This window comes from Lissotriton helveticus, chromosome 12 (assembly GCF_964261635.1).
Source record: "Lissotriton helveticus chromosome 12, aLisHel1.1, whole genome shotgun sequence".
NCBI lineage: Eukaryota > Metazoa > Chordata > Amphibia > Caudata > Salamandridae > Lissotriton > Lissotriton helveticus.
In genome coordinates this window covers 793,768,306-793,781,716 of record NC_136073.1, presented here as the reverse complement: position 1 = coordinate 793,781,716, position 13,411 = coordinate 793,768,306, and positions in this window count along the sequence as shown.

Here is a 13,411-nt window from a genome sequence, read left to right as displayed (position 1 = left end):
CTACATCTAGGCCTACATGTTTTCATTATTACCAGCATTTGTAGTGTAAAATGCCTCGTGTTATGCTGTGGTACTTCACTACATTAATCTAGTGAAGTAAAATGAAACTTTCAGGTTGGGGCAGTATTTCTATGTCCAGATGAAAGTTGGTATATTGCTGGAGCTTCAAAGAGAGCCGAAGCTTCGCCAAACAGAAGCTAGAGATTCACAAAGTAATATGTAGGAAAGATGATAAAGTAGTATGGACATATCATTTTTTTTTAAGTTGTAATTTGGGGTCTCAGCAACGTCTCTATCATTCTTCACACAGCAGAACCGAAAATTTGTAAAAAAAAAAAAAAAACAACAAAAAAACAGAAAAAATACTTCTGTTGTCCTGCCTGGTTTTCATTAGAACCATTACAGATAGAATGTGATTCTTATCAAAAAATGATAATTGCTTAGAAAAATATCATGAATAATACCCAGAAGAGAATGTTGTGAAGGTGGTGGACCAATCGAATCCATTGCTGCTGGTCAGAAATGCTTGATCTCGAACCCGCTCACCCCACACACACACATAGTGGAGGAGGCGGCTATAGAGTTGTCTCGCACGACTCTCACTTACCTTGCGAGGAGCAATTTTGCCTGAGGCCTGATGACTACTGCAGCTAGAGAAAGTCCATGCAAGCCTCAACTGGAAGGAGACAATTAGGAAGGTATTGACAAGGCAGAGATTTAGGACTACATAATCGTGAACTACCTGGCCACAATGAAGACAATATTCTTGTCGCCTAGGTCTTCTCAAAATGTTACCTATCAGTGAGATAAAGGTGAAAAGAAATACAAATGGATCTAATGTCTGAATATGTAATCAGAAATAGAAACCAGAACTCCTTAAGAGCGAGGTGTCTGGAAACAATTGAAAAATATTTTTTAAAGGCAGCAGAGCAAGAAAACCCTGATCTTTTTTCCTTTCTATTGCCCGATGAGCATGCAAAGTCTCTAGAGCAGTGACAATTGTTTATTACAGAGTGCTATAGCACCAGTGCTTAATTTGTAAAATAATAAGGGCCAGGGCCCTGACCAGGAGGCCCCTGCAACTTGCACCACCCACTGCCCCGTCATTGCTGCCAATGATGGTACCAAAACAACTACTAACATCTCTCTCACCTTCACATGTGATAGTTCAGATTATTCTAGGTCCCCAAAGCTAAAGGAATGGCTGGGGAGGCAGGAACTAGTATTTTTTTTAATGTATATTGTATTAATAAACAACCGCTGTTCTGCTCATCTCGAAATTAGATGAGCAGCGCCACCATGTGGCAGAGTGTCATAAGTGTAGTGGTGACAATTAAGTATCAGTGCCGAGCCCCGGGAACCATCAGCTCAAATTAAGAAGTGAGTGAACCTAAAGGCAATCCAAGGAACACAGGACAGGATTTGCTAGTCATCCGTTCTCCTCGCAAAATTTCAAGCTGTCTTCTTCAGAAGGGCAATTGGGCTAGCACCCAAACTTCCACATAAGGCCACATTTCCATCAAAGGATGCCCAAGCTCCTGTCACTGTTGATTCAAGGATAAGCAAAGTCACTCATCTGCAAATGGATCCCGTCCCAAGAACAGGAGGCCACCTGTTGCATAAGGACACACCTACGGCCCACCTTGCTGTCTTCAGCATGGAAAACCTACAAATCTGACAGTGTATTTGCCTTTTAGTCCCTTCCATTTTTTGTCGCCGCTCTCTGCTTTCTTGTTTAACTCTCACCATTAAAAACAATGTTTCCATTTATGTCTTCATTTCCACATGATTTATTTGGTATTTTATCACAGATTTTTTTTATTAATGTAGGCAAATGCCATGTGTATGAATACAGAGTGAATACCGGAAAATCGGTGGAAGTATAAACAAAAGCTTCACAGAACGTTCGCTTGCAGATGAGAGTAGATAAAATGAGAAAAAATACCAGATCTCTCTTGAGGCAGTGCAAAGAGGTCACACATTCTGATGTTTTTTCAAACCAATGAGACTTTTGTCATGGGGTGGAATTGTGTCTCATTGTTTTTAGTGACGTGCAGTGATATTGTATGGCATGGAGTGGCACTGTGTGGTGTGGAGTTGGATTGTGTGACATTGAGTGGTGTGCAGTGGAATTGTGTGGCACTGTGTGGTATTGTGTGGAGTGGAGTGTAATCCTGTGTCATTTTGTGGACTGGACTGGAATGGTATAGCTCTTTGTGGAGTGGAGAAGAATTGTGTGGAGTGGAGTGAAATTGTATGGAGTGAAGTGGAATTGTGTGGTGTGGGGTAGAGTGGAATTATGTGGCATTGTGGGGGATGGATTGGAATGGCGTGGGGGGTTGGAATTGTGTGCATTATGTGGAGTGCAGTGGAATTGTGTGGGATTGTGTGGTATGGAGTGGAATTGTGTAGCATTGTGTAGAGTGACATTATATGGCTTGGAGTGGTGTGGAATTGTGTGGCGTGGAGTGACATTGTGTGGCATTGTGGGGAGTGGAGTTGAATTGTGCGGCATTGTGTTTAGTGGAATGGAATTGTGTGGGGTGAAGCGGAAATGTATAGTATTGTGTGGTGTGGAGTGGCAATTTTGTGGAGTGCAATTGTGTGGTGTGGAATTATGTGGCACTGTGTGGGATGGAGTGGAAGTGTGTGGTGTGGACTGGAAGTGTCTGGTGTGGATTGGAATTGTGTAGCATTGTGTGGACTGAAGTAGAACTGAGTGGTTCTGTGTGGGATGGAGTGGAGCTCTGTGGTATTGTGTGGAGTGGAGCGGAATTGTGTGGCATGGAGTGGCATTGTATGGCATTGTGTGGAGTGTAATTGTGTGGGATGGTGTGGTCTTGAGTGGAATTGTGTGAAGGGGCAATGTGTGGCATTGTTTGGAGTGGACTGAAATGGAGTATAATTTTGTGACATTAAGTGGAGTGTATTTATGTGGCATAGTGCTGAATTGTGTGGCATTATGGGGAGTGGCATTGAATGGAGTGGACCGGGAATTGTATGGAATGGAGTGTAATTGTGTGGCGTGGAAAGAAGTGTAATTGTGTGTCATTTTGTGGAATGGAGTGGAATTCTGTGGAGTGGATTTTTTTGCATTGTGTGGAGTGGGGTATCATTGTGTGGATTGGAATTGTGTGGCATTGTGTTGTGTGGAAATGTGTGAAAATGTGTGGCATGGTGTAGAATAGTGAGGCATTGTGTGTTGTGCAGTTGATTTCTTTGTTATGTGGAGTGGAATTTTGTGGAGGGGAGTGGGATTCTGTTGTCTTGTGTGGCATGGACAGGAATTGTGTGGCATAGAGTGTAATCATGTGACATTCTGTGGCTTGGAATGTTATCGTTTGGCATCGTGTGGAGTAGAGTGGATTTGTGGGGCAAGTGTTAAGTGGAGTGGAATTGTGTGGCATTGTATGGAGCAAAGTAGAATTGTGTGGCATTGTGTGGTGTAAAATTGGGTAGCATAGACTGGAGTGGAATTTTGTAGCTTTATGAGTAGAATTCTGTGGCATAGTGTGGAGTGGAGTTTAATTTTGTGGCATATAGGGGAATCGTGTGGTACCTATATAGATGTACAACTGCTGTCACATTTCACCAGAGCTGCTCAGAAGACTCTATTAAGCTTGTTGGGATGCTCCGGGAAGGCAGATCAGTGGAATTTTTTTAATGCTTTTTTTTCACTTTGCGATAGGACATGTGGTTCTGATTGAAAAAAGGTTCAAAGTGTACATGTAGCATTAGAAATTAAAATCCAAGGAGCTTGTGTTTTCTGAGTGCGTGTCATCAAAGGCTAAGGATGTTTACAGACAGAATACATTTTAGCAATGAAATGCAGAACGCCCATGTATGAGTTGCACACTGCAGATAAGGAACCAGCATTGTCTGCTGACTAATGAAGAGCCAGACCGATTTCATGCTAGGGTAAAGCATAAGAGTAGCATCAAGTGCGTGAATAGGCGTGACGGGTGAGCCTACCAGGGTATTGGAAGAACTGTGACTGAATTCTGTAAAATGTATGAGAAAACTCAGTGAAGGGGTGCGTGGGAGGCGGAAGAAGCACCACAGACAAGGGGGAGTGGAAGAAGAAATAATACCTCAACCAGAGTGCGAGCAGCGGGCTGACACTTAGTAATCAATTTGTGCTTGATCAACCCTCCTCGGAAAAAACAGGAAGTGATGCCTGGCATGCACTGGCCAATTAGGAGGCAGCAAAGAAAAGTGACATTGATGCCAAAGAATAGTAGGCAATGGGCGGCTACAAGCCCTTTAAAGTATACAATACCCCTCCTAGCGGACAGCGCTTGCGCTGTCGAAAGGCGAGACCTAGAAATAAAGGTAAAATTATGTAGCAAAAGTATAAATGTGCAAGCCCCTCCTTATATTTATGACCACCACTCTCACTATCCCAGGGCGGACACATGTTTCTACGCCTTTATAACTATGAGGTAGAGCTATTGGACTCCCTCCAAGATCAGATGTTGTCCTGGTACTTGTGGGTTACAAGCCATCTTCTGGCATCCTGCTTGAACTTAAACATTCAACCAAACGCCCTCTTGGCACCAGCAGTACCAACGAGTTGGGTAAACAGGCTGTAGGGATGTTTCACGGTCAATCATATGTAGAGGCATGCTTATTCCCCCAATATGGGCAGACTGGGAACCCTTTATTGGCCTAGCGGGATGCGTCATACGGCCAGCTGTACAGCATTGGAGTGCCTGCACCAAGAAGTTCTTAATTTAAGGGCATCAACTTCTTCTTTTCATCTTAAGTTAGACCATGGCATCTTGCCCCACTGTACTTTAATGTACATCAATGGCTCTGCAAAGGGATCACAAAGTTGTCTAGTCGGGGTATATGACAAAATAATGCAAGGGAACCAGGCAAAATTTGGAAATACAAGAAGTCTTTCAAGGCATGAGAAAACTACAATTTAAATGAAACATGTTGGAATATTAACACAGTGACTAAAAAGGAAATAGCACAACAAATAAATAGCGCTACAATTAGTGGTCATTTTGGCTGGTGGGGAGATCAGAAACTGTCCGATGGTGGTCCCAACATTGAAGGAAACTTTGAGAATGGATTATCTCAAAAGCACTTGTGCAGCAACTGTTCTACTAAAACAATTCAACAATTTCTGTGTTTCGGATTATATCATATTCCTAATTTTTTAATGTAATGGGTTATAGAGAGAATAGTTCTTCTTTGTACCTGCCATCACAACAATGACGTAGCTTGATATTTGGTAGATTCATTGACTTATACACTAGTCTTGTGCTATAGTTTGATGGAATCAATGAGAAATTATCTGGAGTTCCTTTATCTTAGCCTTAGACCTATGCACTAGGTAATGGCAAAATGGTAAGCAACAGGGCTTTAAGATCTTAGGAAAAAGCCATCACGCAGGAAAAGCCTTCTACTTTGGGTCTACATAGATCTCTTGATTTTAATGAATTTGCTCGTTGGTAACACAGAGTAGGAGAATATATTATTTGCTCTATGTTATTATTTGCTCTTTAAGTGTGACTTATCTCTATTCTAATAGATTGTGGGAGGCCTGGACCATGGACAAGTTATAGATTCTTTTACTTTGTAGCCGGCCACTGGGGCCCGTTGAGGTCCCCATCTTGTTATGTTATGAAGAAAGTGCTCCGCCTTGAGGGATTAGTTATGCTTTTATTGTAGGTACTCAACAGCAATTGTAGGTTGGAATACATTTTGGTTTTCCCTTCTAATCTAAGGTTTACCCTTTGAACATGTTTTGTTTTTAATAACTATTTATGAGATTAATTTTAATATATGTTTTAGTTTTGTAAATATCTTTTACCATTTTTTGTTATGTGTTTAGCAAATATTATTACTCTATGGCTTTAGATAATCTGTCAATAAATTTAAGTGCCTGACAATTACTTGAAAATATTACTTGCAGGTTAGAGAAATACACCTTATTGTTCAATGAAAGTACAAATTGGGCATGTGCATCACTGCATCTCTCCATGATGTTGAAAATTAGTACTGGTAGAGCAGAGCTTGGCATACCATAGCATGACATTGCTTATTTCCGTAGATAAACATAGAAGAAGGACTAACAGTGCAAAGATCTGGCAAAGCATAAGAAGGCACCCAATGGTAAAGAAGCCTCTTCATGTTTCCGGTGTGGATATAAACGGAATTAGGATAGAAGGGGCTGGTGGAAGAGTATGTTGGTGGCATGCGGTGGTCTCTATCCATAAAGAAGATCTTCACCTGTGAATGTACATTTAAAGAAACGAAATAAATATTTGTTGATATGGGCTTTTGTCACAATAGATTCCGGTATGAAGTATTTGTCAATGAGTCTTATGTTTTTATATATTTGTCCTTTTCAACAGAACTCTTTGTTCAGCTGAGAAAACTCTACTTTTTGGACGCAATGGGTCTGGTTGAAATTATACTGGGACACCAAGGTGTTCAGAATTTATTAGATAATATTATACATTATTATAATTTTCACCTATTTCAACTGTTTTGGGGAATAACATGCAGATTTTGGCTTACATCACAAAAATCTGCATATCCCATGTAAATACTAGGGCTTTACCTGTGAAATGTTACATCAGTTTTAGCCTGTCTAAATTTAATGAAGATTGCAACTACCAGGTAGGATATTTAGTGCATCGCTTTTAATTGTGATCCCAGCGCAAACAGGCATTTGAGCAGGGTACACAATTTAATGTGGAATTTGTAACAAGGCACTGTATGACTTCCAAAACTGGTATTTCCCTGGAGGAGTGTAAATATTCACACTGTTCTTTCTTTGTTTCAATAAAAGTCAAACGTATTTCCCATGTCATTGGTTGCCTGAAGGCGACCTATTTTTAATTAATAGAAAAATCTAACTATTGTCTTTATTACCCATGGCTTTTTTCAAAGCAAGACTGAGAATTTGTTGGCACAATTTACAATTTTCTTTAACAATGCAGAGGTTGAATAGTGCGAAACCAAAGGCGGGATTAGGCGGTTTGCTGCCAAGGAACATAGGCTGGTATGCTGTTGAATATTTTCTGAGGCTCTTGTGAAGGTCCAGTCTATGCAGAATTATTCTCCCTCTCTGCAGAAAGTGCATAAACAACAGAGAAGAAAAATAACAAAATCTAATCACAAAATGGAGTGAATCACTTGCCAGATTGCTGATATGGAATTTCTACTCAAGGGTTTTAACATTCATGCCGAGATCAGTAAAAAGAAGGCGACTGATGATGCCTGTTGATCTGCATTGCCTAAGAAATATTTTAGGAAGAAAAATTGTAAAGCTTTAAAATATGACATTCTTAGATGGGACGAGTGAAACGTCTCTGTAAATATGGATATGTAGTTGGTAAAAACTAACAAAAACAAGGCTGACATTTGTGTAATGACAGAAAACCCGTAAGGATGGTTCACATAATAGAAAGATAGGAAGAAACTAGAATTTGTAAATGACGATGGATCAGGGAGATTGACTAGAGATACATAAAAAAAGATTAAAAGGACATTTTGTGTCTGTGCCCTAGGTTTTCTAGGGTCATTTAGGGATGTTGTGAGGCATTTTGAAGCCCATTAGATGTCTTACATTGCTTACAACTGGAAACAATTTAAAAACGTGTTAAGAGGATCTTTTTGGTGATGTCCACCGAAGGATTATTTGACATTTAAAAAAATTCAGAAATATCATTGATGAGATTTAAAGTACATTTTACAACCCCGCAAGGGTAAGCAAGTTTAGCGGTACCTCACACGACACGGCACCCAAATTGCCTTCTGAGAAGAGACCCGTCTGCCACCTGTAGATCCCACACCTTCGCCTTTCACTGGAGGTCTCACCGGTATGTCTCCTGTTACAGTGCCTATTCTAGAGGGGTCTGCATTTTGATCTATTAGAGTGTCGCCTTCTGCCTAGCTACTACTGTACTTGATGAACACGATGTTACGCCTTAGTGACTGGAATGCTGGCAGACAAATTGAACTTATTGGCCAATATCTCTGCCCCAAACGTCGTCTTTTTCCAGGCGCTTCACATACAAATCGTCAACTTGGTCTTTGACCACCTCATATTAGGGGGCGACCGCAGTTTCCTCATGGATGTATCCAGTGACACAACAGCTAGCTCTCCAACAGACAAGCTGTGCTCCCTTTGCATTCTACGTGATATCTGTGATACTTTTACACTCCGGAATGCCTGGAGCCGGAAGGGTTCCTCCTCCCTGGCATTCATCAACTACTCTGCCCCTCATGATACTTGGACACGCATTGATGATTGCCTTATATCAACCGCACTGGGCCCTTGGCTGGAATCAGTCCACCACCTAATGCGTACCCTCTGACCATGCCCCGGTCCTCTCCACCTTTCGTTTCCCCTTCGGGGGTGCTCATGAACGACCTTGGCGGATCCCCACACTGGCCTACAGGATGCGCTATTTTGCTTCACTTTGCAAGATTCAGTATTTTACTATTTTAGACTTAACAAGGGTTGTTAGATCACCTATGCCACTCACTTGGAGGCTTTTAAAGCCTGCATCAGAGACATTTGCATCTCACAACAATCCGTAGTATTGCGGGAGCTCCATAGAGAACTGACGCGTGTGGTGAAGGCTCTCGCCAAGCTGGACTCAGATAAACAACTGCACCCGCCACCGCATACTCACTTAAACGCGCAACGCTCCTCACAGAGCACCATGACCTGGCAGACCTCAAGGTTTTCTTCCTCTGGAAATATGCCAAGACCCGCAGGAATGGGGAGGGGAATGTCCCGGTGCACATTAGCTAGACTGCTTCAAGTCCCGATGGATATTTCTTTCAAAACATCCTGCTTCCCCATACCAACTCTTTTTTGCTTACATTATGAGGGTTATTAGTGAAACTCATCTCGGCCGGTAAGCGTCCCCGCGTTAGCTGGGACACACTAGCCCTACCGTATGAGAGGGGAGGGTTCAGGGTACCATATTTCCACCTGTACTCTCTTGCAGCACAGAACCAATATGCTCACCATTTGTTTCATAGGGATGCCAGGCCCCCTTACACCAGAACGGAGATTCCTCTTAGACAATACTGATATACATCCCTTATCCACCACATGTTGGGTTTGGTGCACACTCCGACATTTACTTAAAGCCACATCCTTATATTCCCTCCTCCTGATCATTGCAGACAACCTGTGACTCCCTATCACCTGTGAGACCCTAGTCAAACACATCCTAGAACACTTAAACATCAACACATTCAGCGATCTTTTCCGCGATAAACATGCACTCTCCCACGTAACTGGCACCAGCTTTTCCACTGCAATGGTTATGAACCATTTTGTGTTGCAACGCATTAACAGCTCTCTCCGAACGCAGCTCCTGTCTTCCCCGATGCCACCCAAGGAATTCACGCCACTTACACTCTTCGATGACAGTGGCACTCGTTTAGTGTCCAAGCTATATCATTCATGCTTGGCCTTACTGCCCACCTTTGATCAAAACCTCTGCACCCGTTGGGAGAATGACGTAGGTTGCCACTTGACAGACAAAATATGGTCCGCCTGCTGTCTACTAACACGCTCCTTCTCTCCTAACCATCGCCATAAGCGTATCCATTTTTAATGTTCACATCGCCCTTCCCTTACTCTGGTCGACCTTCACAGATTTGAACACACAAGATCTTCCGAGGGCCTCAGATGCCATGACATGGAAGCAAACTTCTCACACATGACCTGGTCTTGTAGGCATATTGCACACTACTGGACAGAGGTCTTTTCCTGCCTGGCTCAAATGGTGAAGACAGACATTGAGCCTGGCTCTCCTTATGGCCCTGCTGGGTTATGTACAGGACCTTCTAAAAGGCATCTTTCATTACACGGCGATGGTCCTCCTGCTAGACAGATGGAAGGTTGCCCTTCATTGGGGTGATAAACACCCCCTCCACCATGAAAGGCTGGATCGCGTGCCTGGCCTAGTGTGACACCACCAGTGGGCTACATGCCAGACTTCAGCCCCCATTCTCCAGGCCTAAAGATATTTGGCAGCCCCTCCAAACGTATTTATTATCAGTGACAAACCTTACTCAACAAACTCAGAACAACTCTACTCAGCCTGTCTTCCCTATAGGCTCAACAATATCCTCTCACAGTATAATCCATCCGCCCTACCCACCTTTTCACATTTGCTCTAACCAGTCCTCCCAATCCTTCCTTCTGTTTCACAACACCTGGAAATGTCACAGGGCATGAGACAAATTCCTATACAGTACAACTTACAGAGCCATAATTGGGAAAAAATAGTCCGATTATACTGCGCATTATTGTTGACGGTGATTGTTACAAAAAAATTGAGCGTTTATTATCCTCTCGATTGCCTTTTTTTCTGTCTTCCTTTCAACACCACAACTGGATGAGTTGTTATTTCCTATGCTATGGATCAAGCTGCTGTACTTGAGATTGTTTTGCCACTGTTCTGGAAGACTGTCATGATGTAATATGCACCTGTACTATGCACCACAATAAAAAAAAATGTAAAGTACATTTCACAGGTTTGTTTTGTTAATCATTTACTGAGATGTTTTGGGAAATTTTGTTGAAAGCTATTTATTTTAAAGCACATATTATTGGGAACATTTTCCAGCACTAGATACTGATTGAAAGCTACTTTCTAAGGGGATTTGTGGGATCTTTGTGTTAGGTGGAAAAGGTCCAGTATTTGCCTGGACATGCAGATGAAGAAAAGGGTGTCAGCACTGGGCACACAGTAACATGTGGATTTACTTTTCGCCCTGGTCACCCCTGACATCTTCTGAATGAGGGACCTATGTTTGCGGACCCAGAATTTTTGGGTCGGGTGCAGTAGACTACACTTAGTTGCCCAAAGCGGTATCCCCCGCTCCCCCCACCCCTGGGAGACATGCTCCATTCATGTCGTAATGTGGCCTGTGATGTTAGATGACCTAAGTTAATAAGGTTTGTCTTCTAAAGCCAAATTTCCCTGTCAATACACAACAGAGAAGTGTGTCCCAAGGCAGAGCCTGTGGCTGTTCTGTCGTTAAGAAAACTTTCATCCCTGAGTTCAAAAGTGGTGAGGGTGTCAGGGTTGGGCGGATATCTGCAAAATGTTGATGACTGTTCAGGTACTACTGTCACCGGTAACTCGGTGACATGATGTATCATTTGTTTACTACAGGTTCCATGCTCTTTCAATGGAATATGTCTTTTTCAGCATGGGGGAAGAGAAAAAGGAAAGGCTAAGGTAAATGGTACATTATGCAATCTTAGATTTTTCTTTAACATACAGATTCAAGTCACATTGGTAATGAAAATGGCAGCCACTTAATTTTGTATGCCAGCGTATGTAAATTAAGCATGCACGCGCATACAAAACGACACTGTGGCACTGTGCTTTTTTTCCCACTTACCTATTCTCCATACTGCACAGTATCTTGTCGATGCTGTAGACCATGGCTAAAAGCCATTGGCAAAAATGAAGCCCATTTTCTTTGCCGACGCATTTTAGTTTTAATCTAGAGATAGGCTTAGGTGTCTTACCATCCTCATGTCATAAAAAAAAAAAAATACCAACGTATATACATATCTTAGCCCTTTGGGTGAACTCTCTTCATCTATTGGTCTGTTCAGCTGTCATTCAATTTTTTTTACTACTAGGAGCAGCCCCTGCAGGTAAGAGCAAGGAGCCGGGTTGGGGGTGGGGGTATTCGACAGACAACCAAGAGGGAAAATTAAATAGATAATTAATTTTCCCTCATTGTCTGTCGAAATCAAAGGCCCCACCCGGCCTCGCCGCTCTTACCTGCATGGGCCGCAGCTGTATACTACCTACTACAGCACACAGAATATGTCAATGTGTCAGTTCACTTTATCCAATGGCTTCCTTAAACTGTAAATGATGGCATTTTGCCTGATCATATGTGCAACCCACCTAAAATTAAGGGCACTTCAGGGCCTGGCCTGGTGGGGCAATACTTTGCCAATGTTTTTTCTTTCATTATGTATCTTAGTTATTTACATTTTTTGTTTTAAACTATTTCTTCATGTTAATGTAATTCAAGGCAATAGTACCTTTTCCCTTTTTCTTTGTACTTTTAAGTATCATATTTCCCTGCCACTCGCATAAAACAAAAACTGAATTTTAAACATGCTCCACGCACACCAGCCTTCAAAGAAGCACTTGTCCTGTTCTATAAAAATTATATTCACTTGTTCATGTATTTCTAGCAAGTTTCTAAATTATTACAGTGGATTGGTTTTATTTTTGTGGCATATGATTGCAATTAAAATAATAACAACCACATCAACTTCCCAAGGCGAGACATGTTTGCTTTTGCCTATGCTTGTTAAAAGCTTACAGTGTCTCAGGACAGTCAGACTATGACATGTTTCTGATTCATAAAACACTTAAACCATGACCTATGCCAAGAAAGTGCTTTCATTACAGTACACCCAGCATTAACAGATGGAGGTAGTCATTGTGTAGGCGTGTCCACTGTGCCAATTACAACACTTTATCACATTGCGTTTCTAAAGTTGGACCTCAAAGTTGTCTTCTTTACTTCACTTTGGTATCTGCGGTGTGTATAAGAGCCAAATATATCCTTCCAAATACTTCGTTACTGAGGGACCAACCCTCATAAAATGGGAATTTTTCAGTCTGAAGCTAGACCTTTAGCCGACTGTAGAGGTCCCTGCGTTTGCTGCCTGCGGCGGCCGCATGTAAGAGGGGGGTGCTGGCGCTTCCTGCTGCCTTTGCTGCCCTGCGACTGCCGCACTTAAGAGAGGGGGGTGGAGATGTGGGAGGCTGCCGCCCCCAAAATTTGTCCCGCCGAGGGTGCACGCCCCCCCCCCAATCACCCCGCCCACCTTGCTTGCTACGCCACTGGTCTAAAATTATAATTTTCTTTTATTTATTTATTTTATTTCAGTAAATTTTTATTGAAAATTATATTTACATGGTGCATGTCATATACATGGGAAGCGATAAGCCAAGAAACATACAGGTGAAATAAACATGCCCCGGGGGGGAGGTCGGAAGGGTTTCCAGAGGTAGTCACAAGAGGGTAATCATAAGTAGCATAACATTGGCCATTAGTATTGCAGTCCTGACATTGAGTCCTGTAGTACGTTTGCTTTTGTGGTTATTTCCTTGGTTTTGTGCCCTTCATCCTCCCCTCCCTCCATGTGATTGCAGTCTATGTGCGGTCTTGTGGTCTGCGGTTGTGTCCCACACGCGGCTTTGTTGTACGCCCCCTCAGTGGCAGGAAGGAAGAAAGAGAAAGAGGAGGAAGCACAGAGTTGAAAGGTGTAGGGAGAGTGCAGTTTCGTTGTGGCTTGGCAATGACTTTGTTAGGGTCTTTCTTTTGCCAGCGGCGTTGTTTGATGCCGTGGCTACGGCGGTTTGTGCGAGGACAGGTA